A 13,260-nucleotide genomic window follows, 5' to 3' on the forward strand; every position below is an offset into this window, starting at 1 on the left:
CCAACCATGATGGAGGGTAGCCCAGCCACAGAACCCACACGGGCTCTGCTGAAACAGTACCTTGGGTGGAGCAAAGTGTTGATGTTGAGGGCCCAATGCATCGATTTTTGCAGAAATCAGCAGCAGAACCCAGGTCTGAGGCCCAGGACTGGAGGCTGCACCTCACGCAAGAGTAAGACTCACAGATAGCAGAGTACAGAAGAACCAGAAGAGGTGCAGGCAGTCTTTGATGTCTCTGAGACTGCGGAAAACTAGGGGCAAGCTAACAAGCCCTTGGAGAATCTTGGGATCAAGGATGTAGAGAACAGGTCCAGTTCTTCTCCCTCCAGACAAGAAGTAGCAGGCAGCAGGACATCACAGCAAAGCAAGTAATAAACTGGAAGTCCTTCCTACAGCACAGCACACAGCAAGCAGTAGGCCAACACAGTAATGTAGTTGCAGAGTGGCAGTCCCTTCTGGCAGCACAGCAGTCCTTCTTCCTGGCAGAGTGTCCTTCGTTCCAGTAGAGTTTTGATTTGATGGGGTGTGTAGACCAGTACTTCTGCCCAAAATTGCCTTTGGAGTGGGGGAGACTTCAAAGAAGCCTTTGAAGGTCACAATTTCCTTGCCCTTCCTTCTATGGCTCCAGACACTCTACGGGTGATTATGCAGCCCTTTCTGTGGGGAGAGGCACCGCCCTATTCAGGTGTAAGTGAGGCAGTGCTAAGCTCCGCCCCATCAATCCAGTTAATGGCCCATTAAGGCCCATTAAGTCACACCTAAGCTCCCACTGTGTGTGACTTTCTAGAGGAATGTCACCAATCCCAGACCTATATTCAGAGACAGGCAGAGGCACGGAATGGTTAAAGTAAGAAAATGCCAACTTTCCAAGAGTGCATTTTCAGACTTACGGTTTAGAATTTGACTTCACTATAAGTTTTGATTTTCAACTGTGAGTTCAGACACACCAAACTCCAAATTTCTATCTTTTCCCAACTGGAAGTTAGACTTAAAGGCTGCTTCAAGGTAAACCCAAAGTTAACCTATAGGAGAGATAGGCCTTGCAGTAGTGTAAAAATGAATTTGATAGTTTTCCACTATCAGGACATTAAACTGAAAAGCACATGTCCAACTTTTTAAATACACTGCACCCTGCCCTTGGGGCTAAGTAGGGCCTATCTTAGGGTGACATATATAATAAAAAGATAGGTTTGGGCCTGGCAATCGGGTGCGCTTGCCAGGTCAAAATGATAGTTTAAAACTGCACTCACAGTTTCTGCAGTGTCAGGCCTGAGACATGTTTGAAAGGCTACTGTAGCAAGTGGTACAATCAGTGCTGCAGGTCCACTAGTAGCATCCAGTTCACAGGCCCTGGGCACAGACGGTGCACTTTACTGGGGACTTACAAGTAAATAAAATGGTCCAATTGTGGAGAAGCCAAGGTTAACATATTTAGAGTACAGAGCACCTGCACCTTAGGCCAACAAAAACGAGTCAGAAAAGTAGGAGGAAGAAGGCAAAACATTTGGGGTGACCCTGCAGAAAGGGCCATTTCCAACAGTACTCTCCATTATGCCACTTGTATAGCTGGAGGCCGCTCAAGTGAAAATCCTATAACTGAGCACTGGAAGAATGTAACCAGACTGAACAAGAATAGCATTTGCATGCAGTACTTGTTTTCAGCACTTTTTTCAGTGTTAATTATGGCATATAAGTTTGAGGTAAGGATACATTTCACTCTAAAATTATAGCATAAAGTGCCAAATTGCGCAGCGTTTCACTAAATTTTTCCAAAAATATCATGCAATGATGCATAAGCAAATTACGTACATTTTGCTCACTCCTAGATTTCACCCAGAGTAAAACGGAGACTGGCAGTAAAGTAAGATGGAAGGACGAAGAGAAAGGTAAAAACAGTAACAAAGGAATAAAGCAAGGATTCAAAAACACATGCAAAGCAAGAATGAGGTAAAGAGACAGGTTGTGTCTCTAGGAATGGAACAGAGCTTTGCAACTTCTGTTGCAGCTTATCCTCTACTTCTGAGCCTGAGACTACCAAGTCCTTTATTCTACAATTTGAGGGCGCAGTACTACCTCCTTCCTTTTGCTGAACTACGCACATGATCACTGGAATTGTGTGGCAATATTCATATGTTAATTGCTTTACTGAGTTTTCTTATAAAAAGTGCTATTTGCTGAAATGACCATGGACTTTACATAACTTGCTATTTTATGATATATGCTATGCTAAATGGTGTTTTTTGATTTTATGGGTTATATTTGTATTTTTTTCTTCGTTCTATGTTTTGTGTCTTACTTAACCAGAAATTTGCATTTCTACTATGTGTGCTGGAGAACATAATTATGCAGCAGGATTGACCAAATTACGTGAAACAGGAAAGGCAAATTATTCAGAATTTTGCTACAGCATTTTGTGGCATTATTAAAAACTCAGTGCCTGATTTAGAGTTTGGGGAGTGGTTACTCTGTCACAAACGTAACAGATATCCTGTCAGTCATATTATGATGTCCATAGGACATAATGGAATCGTAATACTGTAGACGGGATATCTGTCACATTTGTGATGGAGTAATCCCCTCTGCCAAAATCTAAATCCGGCCGTCAGTCTGACTTTTAACACATTTTCACATAGAAATTATTGCAGTGCTGTAAAGACTACCTTGGGTTCATAAGAATTAAAGCAAAACACATTCAACATTTCCCACACAAATATTATTTATCAGCAATTAATAATTTAATGCCTCATCCACATGGTGGCCTCATCTGCCAACCTGAAGGTGGCAGCTTATCAACAGTGAGTTAGGGCAGTCTTCTGCCACCTAGGAGCATGGGTGTCAATTCACCAAAATGCCAGGAATAGTGAAAGTGAAAAGTGACATCATATAGCTTCCCTTTGCCCCAATGACATAACTGAAACATTAAAAAGTGGTTCAGATATATAGAATATATATTAATGATTTGGCAAGGAGACCAGACAACCCTGTCCATATTTCACCAATGGCTTAATCAGTGTACACTTGATTTTAAGTTTACAATGCATGCAAATAACAACAAAATCAACTTTTTAGACCTTTGGATCATGTCCAAAGACGGCCACTTAGAAGTCAGTTTATATAAGAAACCGACTGACCGTAACACCCTACTACATTTTTCTAGTGGCCACCCCAGGACATTGAAGGAAAATTTGCCATATGGCCAATTCCTCCAAATTAGGAGGAATTGTAGTAACAAAGAAGATTACTTAAGCAATGCTTCAGATTTGATAATTAAGTTGATTGACAAGGGGTACCCAAAGAAATTGGGTAAATCAGCATCAAAAAGAGCTTGGTTCACTCTTAGGGAAACCCTCCTTACTCCAAAACAACATCAGAAGGCAAATCCATTAACCTGTGTTATTACTTATAGCCCCAAGGCCAATAAGATCAGGTTGATTATTGAAAGAAATTGGAGAATTTTGGGAGGATTAAACATTGATAAACCTCTATTTGTGTTTAAGAAAGCCCGTAATTTACGAGAGCATTGGGTTAAGCCTGCAAAACCGGTAGAAAATAAAAAAGATTTGAGATCAATGCTACAATTTCCTCCTCTGCAGGGGCACTTCAAATGTAAAAACTGCATTGCATGTCAATTTACCAGTGAAACAAATGAAGTAATCTTGAATGGGTTTATACACCGGCAAAACAAATTTTCAAACTGCAATACAAAAAAGTCATATATTATATAAAGTGCCCATGTGAGTTGTTTTACATAGGCCAGACATCACAACCAGTAAAGACAAGGATTTTACAACTCAGATCAAGAATCAAATGTGTTGTCAGAAGTGCGCTATTGGTGGGACATTAGTGTGAAGCTAATCATAAACCGGATGATATATGGTGGACGGTTTTGGAAGTGATGCACACCAAAAGTGATGGAAAATCAGTCTCCGATGTTATAAAGAAAAAGGAGGCAAGACTCATTGAAAAATTAGGAACGGCCAGACATGGACTGAATGATGATGATGAAAAGTAGGCCCTTATATAAATGGCTTAGCCATTGGACTCTGTGAACATTTTGCTTGTAACATTATACCCCTTGTTTTAAGTGTAATTCATTGAGTTGTTACTTATGTACTTTCTTAAGTAGGCAACATGTATAGATGATCTTCCATACATATATTAATTTTAATGTCAGAAGGAAAGAATACAGGGAGGTAGGTTTTGAGAATACACAATAATCTAAGTTATTGTTTTTTCTCATTAGACATGTAATAATTACCAACACACTGTCAAATAAAACAGGAAAATGAATCCGTAGTATTGGGCCCCATTAGATATATTCTATGTTCTCCACTCTAAGATGGCCGCCGCGTGCAGATCGTATTATCCCATAAAGATAGCCGACACGGAAACAGTAAAACCTTTACACTTCCGTGTTTTGCAGTCCGCCTGGTAATACGAGGAGACAGAGTACCGGGCCGACGGAAAGTAATTTCCTGAAAACGGCAACGCTATTCTTCCTAAAAGTAAGTAGGAAAGAAGGCAATTGAGCCTTTTAATAAGGCTTCATTGTTTTGCTAAACAATGTAATTACGGCCATTCCTTTATAGAGATATTCTTTTATAGAGATATTCTTTTATAGGTATTTTCTTTTATAGGCAGCCACCAGATAGGATTGTTCCGCTTTTCGAACAGGATACAAATAAGCATCCCCGGTTCCTAGGGTGAGTACAATATGAAACATGGAACGCTCACCTGACACTTTTAAAGTGGGCTCCTCACTCTACTTATCTATAATCCACCTGGTTGGTATACGTAATAGAGAGGGCACACAGATTCTATCACAGGACCGGAGGCGAGGATTATGCAGATCTTTCTTCACTTTTTATTAAACAGCAAGTTCAAAGTCAAACAAAACATGAACAAAAAACTACAAGTTCCATGAGCCCGCCGCCATGGTAACGAGTATCCAATGAGGTGCACTCCTTCATGTTGGTATAAATATCCCGAAATGCGTCACACTTCCTCTTTCTTCACTGCTGCGAGTCAGATAAGTGCCTTTTTCTGCCTCCGGTTAGAAGTTTGTTTGTTGGCTCGCGTTACTGCTTCAATTGTGTTTTCCGTGTATTTAATTGTTATAGCAACGTTCGTTGCTACGAGCGGTCCGGAACAGACGTTTCCGCTCGAGCGTTTCATTTTTCTGTTTCGCCCTCGGCGTGTTTAAATACGCGTCGGACCCACCAGAGGGCGCGCGCGCTGCGTTTTTCAGCGTCAGAGAGCGTGTTACTCTCAGCTCTCGGCGCTCGCACCTCGCGTTTGTTATTTTCTTTAAGAATTGAGGGTTTTTACCTCAGTAGCACGTTTTCGTGCCTCTGGTGCAGTTTTTTCCCTACCTGTGACACCCGTTTGGGTAAGGATTACCCCATTGGGAAGGCATTATTTCTTGACTTTACTTGAGTGACAGAGAGGGTAGGGATTTACCCTATATATTATATATATTTTTGTTGGGTGTATACTCTGTCCAGTCCTCATTATGCAATCCTCTCAAGTGAATGAACCTTTTACCAACATGTCCCCAGGTGAGGGTCCCTCTCACCGTACCCTTCCCCCTGGGGTGGACGCTTTATTTTCACAGGCTATTTCTCACGCTTTAGCCCCTCTTAGGGATACTGTAGCTAAACTTACTGAACAGGTGTCCAGGGGTACGGGCATGTTTGGTGTGACGGGAGCGGAGGGTGATTCCTCTACCCTTTCGGCTCCCAGGAAAATGCGCAAGCGCGACGCGGGGCACCTGGAGGATGGTGAGTTTTTATCCAACCCCAAGAGTGCGCGCGCGCATAAGCGCTTACCCTCCCGGGAGGGCCGTTTGCCCGGGGTAATGGGTGACATGCTTCACCACCTATGGAACCCTGATTTGGGATCCCCTAAAGGCTTCATGGGAGGTTCAGATGAGGACTCATCATCTTTGGATGACGACTCAGGTCGCCCTTGGCGTCCTGGTGCTACCCTACCAGATCCTTCGGATCACGGCGATTCTGACTCCGATATGTTTGAACCGGAGGGTATCTACCATCCGCGTTCCTCGGAGTGACGTCCAGACCACAAGGTAGCTGAATATGTCACCAGCAAAATTAGGCAACCTCTGGACAAAGAGGTGCAAGCTCGTCTACGGGCGGAGGGCCCACGCCCGTCTTTATCGGATAAGGTCGCTTTTACGCCTGACATTGACCCTAAAATGTGTACGTTTTTTGCCAAGTATACCAAGGATCCCAAAAAAAGGGATTGATCGCTCCTGGAAGGCATGCCAAGATAAACTTCTTGATGTGTTAGGTCCCCTCACACAGATTATTCAATTAGCGGAGCGTGCCAAGCAAGCAAACACTCTCCTTCAGACAGACATCATAGCAGGATGGGCTCAGAGAGCTGTTTGTCTCCGGGGCAACGCGAACTGTGCCATCTCTGCAGAAAGACGCAGGTCTTTATTGATCAAAATCGACCCCAAGTTAGGGGAACTGTCTAACTCAGAGGCAGGGGCTGTTGCCCAAGGCAATTTATTTGGCGTCCCTTTTGTGAAAGAGTTAGGAAAATTTGTGGCTACTTTTTCAGCTTTGGATAAAAGCACAATCTTTAATCTTCCTAGGGTTTCTAGTGGATTCCCGATCGGCGTCTCTCAGTCTCCCGACGACGAAGATTTCCAAGATAAAGAAGGAACTGAGAAAAGTCCTTCGACGAGACCAGATTTCACTACGTCAGTTAGCCAGAGTGGTCGGCCTGCTTTCCTCTTCGATTCAGGCCATTTTTTCCTGGTCCCCTACACTACAAAGCCCTGCAACGCTTGAAAGCGTTTCACCTTCGCCGAGGGGTGACGTACTCCGAGCTGATCTCCCTGTCTCAGGAGGCAAGGACGGAGTTGTTTTGGTGGCTGGACCACATGGAGGCATGGAATGGCAGGGCCATTTTTGAAGCAGCCCCGGATCTGGTGATCGAGTCAGACGCCAGTCGCCAGGGATGGGGGGGCTCGTTGCGGGGACATCTCGTTCGGGGGTCGCTGTACCCCGCAGGAACTAACCATGCATATCAACTGCCTGGAGCTCCTGGCGGGATCATTTGCGATCAAATCTCTCACGAGAGACAAAGTCTCATGTGTAGTTCTACGGATGGACAATGTATCGGCAGTACAATACATAAATCGTCTAGGGGGGACAAGATCAAGAGCCCTAGCGGAACTAGCTAAAGATTTTTGGCATTTTTGCCTTCAACACCAAATCTCAGTCACAGCAGAGTATCTTCCGGGATCCCAGAATATCTGGGCAGACTGGAATTCTCGGTTTCTCCAGGATCCCAGCGATTGGCGACTACATCACTCGGTTTTTCAGGCGATCATGGATCGTTGGGGTCCCTGCTCAGTGGATCTCTTTGCGTCTCGTTGGAATGCTGAGCTTCCCCTATACTTCAGCTGGCGTCCGGATCCGGGGGCGGCGGCAGTAGATGCGTTTCTCCAACATTGGGGGACCCTTCAGGGTTATGCTTTTCCCCCGTTTCTTCTTATCCCGTGGGTTGCTGCTCAAGTTCGCCGCCAAGAGGCGACGGTGATTCTAATAACCCCCTGGTGGAGGTCACAGGCGTGGTTCCCGACTCTGCTGGAACTCTCGTGCGAATGTCCTCTTCGCCTCCCGGATTTTCCCTCAATACTCCTGGATCCGTCGGGTTTCTGTCACCCTCTAGTCCTTCTAGGTCATCTTTCCCTCATAGCTTGGAAGATTCCGGCATCGTTGGCAAGACAACCGACTTTCGCAGGAAGCTAATAACTTCATCGCACAGGCCTGGGCCCCTGGTACATGCAAACGATATAGATCAGCATGGAATAGATGGTCTCGTTGGTGTGTGGGCAAACACTGCGATCCCATGGGGGCCAGTATTACCGACATCATCAATTTCCTTGCAGAATTAGCAAAATCCGGCTAGGCGTATCGCACGATCAATTCTTTTCGTTCGGCAATCTCCGCGGGCCACCCTCCCCTGAACAATCTCCCGATCGGGGAGCATCCCTGGATATGTAAACTTCTTAAGGGTATTAGACTCTCCAGACCTCCACAACCCAGATATTCGGAGCTCTGGGATGTGGACTTAGTTCTTAATCTTTTATCCTCTTGGCAGGACAACCAGTATTTGTCGACGAAAGAATTGTCGGCCACATTAGCCATGCTTCTCTGCCTCATTTCCTGTAAGCGAGTGTCAGATATCAGAGCACTGGATGTTTCCGCTCGAGTCTTTACTCCAGAAGGAGTCACGTTTACTATTGCAAGGAGGACAAAGACTAATACCAGGTCGGTATCCTATCCCGCTTTTCCTGATTCCCCGAAACTATCTGTGTTTAGATGTCTCAAAGTCTATGAGGAAGTGACCAGTTCTTGTAGACCTCCAGGTGAGAATCAATTGTTGATTTCTATAAAGAGACCGTTCAAGGCGGTTTCTTCTCCTTCCATTGCCAGATGGATTCGATGGATTCTCTCTGAGGCAGGAATAGATATTCAAGTTTTTGGCGCCCATTCTACTCGGGGAGCTATGGCTTCCAAAGCCATACAAGTGGGGGGCGGATTAGAGGACATCATGCATGCTGCTGATTGGTCTTCAGATTCTACTTTTAAGAAGTTTTACTTTAAACCAATTCATGAAGCAGCCGCACTAGTGGTGAGTAAGCTTTGAACTTGCATAATCCTCGCCTCCGGTCCTGTGATAGAATACGAAATTTCCTAGCTATCGTGAAGGAAAGTTTCAATTCTATTAAGGACACGGAGGCGAGGATTATCCCACCCACATACATTACGCTGGTATGTTCCCTCCCGATTACATCTATCTGCGTAGCAAGGTAGTATACTTGCGTTTATACCTTTATTTATTGTTATTCTGCTCATATTCTAATTTACATTAGGCAGCACTTGATTCAGATGTATTTACATTTTATATTTAAATGTATGTTAAGGTTCATGACTTTATTGCCTTCGGTATGTTTCTGTGTTCTATTGGATTAGCATCTAATTATACCTCTTTTGTAGGTTTCGAAACTACAACCAATTGACTCTACCAGGATTCCTTCCGCAGTGAAGTCGAGGAAGTGTGACGCATTTCGGGATATTTATACCAACATGAAGGAGTGCACCTCATTGGATACTCGTTACCATGGCGGCGGGCTCATGGAACTTGTAGTTTTTTGTTCATGTTTTGTTTGACTTTGAACTTGCTGTTTAATAAAAAGTGAAGAAAGATCTGCATAATCCTCGCCTCCGTGTCCTTAATAGAATTGAAACTTTCCTTCACGATAGCTAGGAAATTTCGTACTCCTCATAACAATGCTGGTCTGTTTCTAACCTACCCATGTATTATTTGTCATAGAGCACGCAGTTATTTTAAAACAGCATCACTAGATTTGTGTTTCTTATGCACTTTATGGTGAAGGGTATTCCTTATTGATTTGGACTAGGTAGTGGTTTAGTAATATTGTGGAGTTAATTTATTAGGTTTGGCTCTCTCCAGTAGTCCTGAAGAGGCCCATATTTGGAAAGGGGCCGAAACGTGTTGACTCGTTACTTGTGGAGAGGTTGTATTGAAAATTGAAGTTACCATTTAAGGAATCTTTAATACAGTCCCTTGTTTTCCCTGAATTGGGTCACAAGTAAAGGCGTTTTAGGACTGGGACTGAATAGACAACCATCTCTCTAATGCAGATTCTCGGTTTAGTTTTAATTGAGTATCGCTTGGTTTCATGAAAAATAAAGGAGGAGAAGAATGTTGGACCAATAATTTACAAGGACAGCTGAATTATTGATTTATGTCTTATGCCGAATATGTTTGTTTGTAATGTTTAATGTTTACACCATATATGTGAATTTGTTCCTGTGAATGAACAAGTGTCTTACCTGTTGCGAATGAAAAAATAAGTGAATTTTGAGCAATTAAATTGTGTCTTCAATGATAGATTTATGGTCTCATTGAAAGTGAATTAGAGACTTTATCTTTTCCTACTAATTGTTCGTGCTTTTCGATAATAATGGAAAGTGACATCATACAATCTGACACTGATCTGGCCAGGAAGGTATGTCACCTTAATCCTAATGACATAACAGTAAATGTCAATTCTAAAGAGACTTTGATTTTTAAGTGTGCAATTATTTAATAACACAAGTTACTAACAGACAAATGTCCATTTTATATAACATCTATATGGTAAATAGGGTGTTTGCATGATAAAAACATTTTACACATTTCTATTTTTTATTGTTGTAGGAAAATACCATCTTTCTTGGGATATTACCCCCAAGTTCTGCCTGTTTGTCAGTGTGTTTTTACTGTCTCACTGGGATCCTGCTAGTCAGGACCCCAGTGCTCATAGTTTGTGGCCTACATGTGTTGTCAGTATGCTTGACTGTGTCACTGGAGTTCTGCTAACCAGAACTCCAGTACTTATGTTCTCGCTGTTTACCAGATTTGTCACTATAGTTTAGTGACTCCATATTCCAATTCAGATTGGCACACTGGGCCCCCCTTAGAGTCCCCTAGTACATGGGCCTAGGTACCCAGGGTATTGGGGTTCCAGGAGATCCTTATGAGCTGCACCATTTCTTTTGCCACCCATAAGGAGTTCATACAAATACTCTTTCAGGACTGCCACTGCAGCCTGAGTTAAATAGTGCACATACTATTTCACAGCCATTTTCACTGCACCAGGTAACTTATAAGTCACCTATATGTCTAACCTTCAGATACTGAAGGCTAGGTGACAAGTTACTGTGTGTGAGGGCACCCTTGCACTAGCAAAAGTGCCCCCACGTTGTCTAGGCCCTATTTCCCGGACTTCGTTAGTGAGGGGACACCATTATAAGTGTGCACTACATATATATCAACACAGATACGTAGCTGCACAATGGTAACTCTGAATATGACCATGTGAGGTGTCTAAGATTGTGAAATTGAACCCCCAATCCAAATATGGTACTGGGGAGCCAATTCTATGCACCGTGGGGGCTCCACCATGGACCCCCAGTAATGCCAAACCAGCTCTCTGAGGATTCCACTGCAGCCCCAGTTGCTGCCACCTGAGCAGCTCAATCCCAGGAAGGCAGAAAAATGCATTTCTTTTAGAAGGGGGGCGTTACACCCTCTCCCTTTGGAAATAGGTGTTACAGGTATGGGAGGGGTATCCTCCCAGAGCCTTTGGAAATGCTTTGAAGGGTACAAACGGTGCCCTCCTTGCATAATCCAGTCTACACTGGTTCAGGGACCCCCAGTCCCTGCAATGCCATGAAACTGGACAAAGGAAAGGGGAGTGACCACTCCTCTGTCCATCACCACCTCAGCGGTGGTGCCGGGAGCTCCTCCAGAGTGTCCCTGGTGTTAGCCATCTTAGATTCCAAGGTGTGGGGACCCTCTGGGAGCATCTGAGTGGCCAGTGCCAGCAGGTGACGTCAGAGACCCCTACTGATAGGTGCATTCCTGGGTGGGTAGCCAATTCCCCTCTCAAGGCTATCTAGGGCCTCTCCTCTGGGAGTTTCCTCTGATTTGGTTTGCAAGACTTCACCAGGACTCCTCTGCATCCTCTGCTTCAGCTTCTGATCATCGGATCAACTACAGACTGCTCCAGGAACTGCTGTAACTGGAACAAAATATCTAGGAAGGCTACTGTGACCTGCAACTTCATCTCCAGCCAGCAACTGCAACAGTTTCCAGGTTGTACACGCTCTGAGGACTGCCTGTCTTCACCCTGCACCAGAAAAACCAAAGTAAATCCCCCGTGGAGTGACGGAGTCACTTCCCTGCTATAGCAGGCACCTCTCTGCAATGACAACCAGTACACTGGGACTCCTCTCCTGTCGACGAGCATGATCCCTAGAACACAGGTGGTGGACCAAAGTGATCCTGACTGTCCAAAGGTCAAGCTGTCCAAATTTGGTGGAGGTAAGGGCTTGCCTCTCCATGCCAGACAGTACCCCTGTGCATTGCGTCCTCTGCAGCTCCTTGGGCTTCTTTGCACTTCTTCCAAAAGTTCTTCATGCACAGTATAGCTCAGGTCCCCAGCACTCTATCCTGCGACCCTCAGCTCCCTGAGTTGTTCTCCAGTAGCGCAGGATCCCTTTGAGTAGTTCTGCGATGACCGCACTTTGCATCTACTTTGTCCCCGTGTCCTGGGACTCCTGTGGGTGCTGCCTGGTCTTCTGATGGCTCTCTGAAGTGCTGAGAGCCCCATCTGTCTCCTCAGTCTGAGTTGAGACCCCCAAGTCCCTCCTAGTTCCAGGCAGTTCTTCTTTGATGTAAAAAGTGTTCTTGCATGAAACAAGGCTTGTTGGCGGAAACCAGAAACGCAAACAGCCTGTATCCAATGACTCGACGTGGGACATCTCTTGCACAAGGCAGGAACCCACAAATGTCTTCTTTGGTGCATTTTTGTACTTTTCTTCCAACCGGAGAATCCACTTTTGCACCTTCATCCAGGTTGGCAAGAGCTCCTGTTCTTCCTGAACTCTTCATCGACTTCTGGACCTGGTCTCCTCTCTCCACGGGTCTTCAGGTTCAGGAATACATCATTAGTTTCTTGCAGTCTTGCTTGGTTCTTGCATAATACTTTATCACAACTTCTAGTGTGTTCTGAGGAAACTTGCTGTACTTTACTCCTGTTTTCCTGAGCTCTGGGGTGGGGTACCTTACTTACCTTTGATGTTTTCTCACACTCTCAGTGACCCTCTATACACTACACTTGCCTAGGGGGGAATCCGACTTTCGCATTCCACTATTTGAGTATATGGTTTGAGTTGCCCCCAGGCTCATTGCAATCTATTGTGTTTTTCACTGTTTGCACTATTCTAGGACTGTTTACTTACCTGAGTTTGGTTGCTAGTGTATATCTTGTATACAATACATACCCCCAGTAGAAGTATTGCCTCTAAGATATTTTTGGCCTTGTGTCACTCAAATAAAGTACCTTTATTTTTGGTAACATTGAATATTATATTTTATTGAATATAAGTACTTTGTGACTATAGTGGTATTGCAAGAGCTTTGCATGCCTCCTAGTTCAGCCTTGGCTGCTCAGCTACAGCTACCCCTAGACAGCCTAAGCTGCTAGACACTGCCTACATTTCACTTAGGTGGATCACTGGACCTAGTATAAGGTGTAAGTACCTCTGGTACCCACTACAAACCAGGCCAGCTTCTCACAATTGTACCAAATGTTATGAGTTTGGTGAAAGAGGAAAATATAGGGGTACTAATACACAAAATAACACTGGG

At 44.4% G+C, this 13,260-nt stretch overlaps 1 long non-coding RNA gene across 1 annotated transcript in view; it reads left to right on the forward strand.

The window, feature by feature from the left end:
* The first annotated feature begins 4,418 nt into the window (after positions 1-4,418).
* Positions 4,419-13,260, forward strand: part of LOC138300842 (uncharacterized) — a 273,920-nt gene continuing 265,078 nt past the window's right edge. The window contains exons 1-2 of the long non-coding RNA XR_011205024.1: positions 4,419-4,505; positions 4,638-4,703. This is a non-coding gene — a long non-coding RNA (uncharacterized lncRNA). The remainder of the gene's footprint in view (positions 4,506-4,637; positions 4,704-13,260) is intronic.

The sequence above is a fragment of the Pleurodeles waltl genome, chromosome 6 (assembly GCF_031143425.1).
Source record: "Pleurodeles waltl isolate 20211129_DDA chromosome 6, aPleWal1.hap1.20221129, whole genome shotgun sequence".
Classification (NCBI taxonomy): Eukaryota; Metazoa; Chordata; class Amphibia; order Caudata; family Salamandridae; genus Pleurodeles; species Pleurodeles waltl.